The sequence below is a fragment of the Pinus tabuliformis genome, chromosome X (assembly GCF_031772625.1).
Source record: "Pinus tabuliformis cultivar Carrire ecotype Pingquan chromosome X, CPIR1, whole genome shotgun sequence".
In the NCBI taxonomy this organism is placed as follows: domain Eukaryota; kingdom Viridiplantae; phylum Streptophyta; class Pinopsida; order Pinales; family Pinaceae; genus Pinus; species Pinus tabuliformis.
In genome coordinates this window covers 1,225,239,801-1,225,241,105 of record NC_142308.1, presented here as the reverse complement: position 1 = coordinate 1,225,241,105, position 1,305 = coordinate 1,225,239,801, and the positions used below count along the sequence as shown (strand labels likewise).

General features: G+C 35.4%; 1 non-coding gene across 1 annotated transcript; it reads left to right on the top strand.

Moving 5' to 3' along the window:
• Positions 1-868: 868 nt before the first annotated feature.
• LOC149144384 (U6 spliceosomal RNA) lies at positions 869-971 on the top strand. The gene has a single exon (XR_016265419.1). It is a non-coding gene; the product is annotated as a U6 spliceosomal RNA (small nuclear RNA).
• Positions 972-1,305: the final 334 nt, after the last annotated feature.

Below are 1,305 nucleotides of genomic sequence, written 5' to 3'. Positions count from 1 at the left end.
ATCAAATTCATTATGCATTTAAGACAAAAATAAACAAGCCTTGGATGATCTTCTTGGAATGATAAAGGAGGAAATGCCAACAATTTCTAATGAACTAGAGAGTCAAGGCTACATATATTATATTCAATTTTGGTTTCAAATGATTTTCAACACAAAATTCCTCCATCATCAAACATCTCCTAGAACTAGGTCAACTAGAGTAGCTAGATCCTCATATTCTGGTATTCAAAGCATATCTTCTAAATTGGAATACAACTTCATTTGAAATTGTATTACACACATGACTTCATTGGAAAACTTCCTACACTTGAAAAGATGCTTCCTCTTTCAAGTATGGTAAGATAATATTAATAGATAAATAAATAAAATAGTAAAGATAAAAATGAGCCTAACCATGAAAACTAGGACATTGGCACTGTTAGATAAGGCCTTTTCTTGAAAACTAGGTTACTAGCTAGAAAATTTCTCAACAATTTCTACATCATGTTATTGATCCTCTACAATTAATCAGATTATGTGTGTGTGTGTGTGTGTACATTTACATGTGTATGTATGTATGCATGCTCATGTTAGATGATGTGAGATGCATTATCAAGGCTAGAGATTTATTTTACATGTATATGTATGTATGCATGCATGATCGTGTTAGATTATGTGGGATTCATTATCTAGTTTCAAAGCTAGATATTTATTTTAGTACCTTGTGTCTTTCATACATCAATGGTAGCTTCTCTCACTAATGACAATGGGAATACATCAGTGCACCCTAATTGTTAGATCTTGTGGGAGACTTGAATTTAGCATCTTTATTCATACCTAGCAAGATATATTAAAATACCTTGATCCTCATTTACATTAGCGGTGAGTTGTCTCTTCAGAGAGATCTGATAAAATTGGAATGATGCAGAGAAGATTAGCATGGCCCCTATGCAAGGATGACACGCACAAATCTAGAAATGGTCCAAATTTTTTTAGCCCCAATGGTTAACTCAATTGGTCAAATTAGTGCCTTGCTAATCAGGTGGTCACAGGGTCCATTCTCCCCAAAGCCCTTGGTGTTAGGCCTAGTTATTGGCCGTGGGGCTAGATTCCCTCAAGGGTCGATCAACCCAGATTTTTCCATGGATGTAGTGGCCACCCAATGACGAGGGTGTCCATGAAACACAGCTTAAAAAAACATTAGTGGTGAGTTCTCTCACATTGGTTAATGGCATACATTAATGGTTGGTAATCTAATGATATTTTTCCATGCTCAACTTCAACACATCTATTCGTTGGAAAGTGTTGCACCACAAGTTTGTTTTC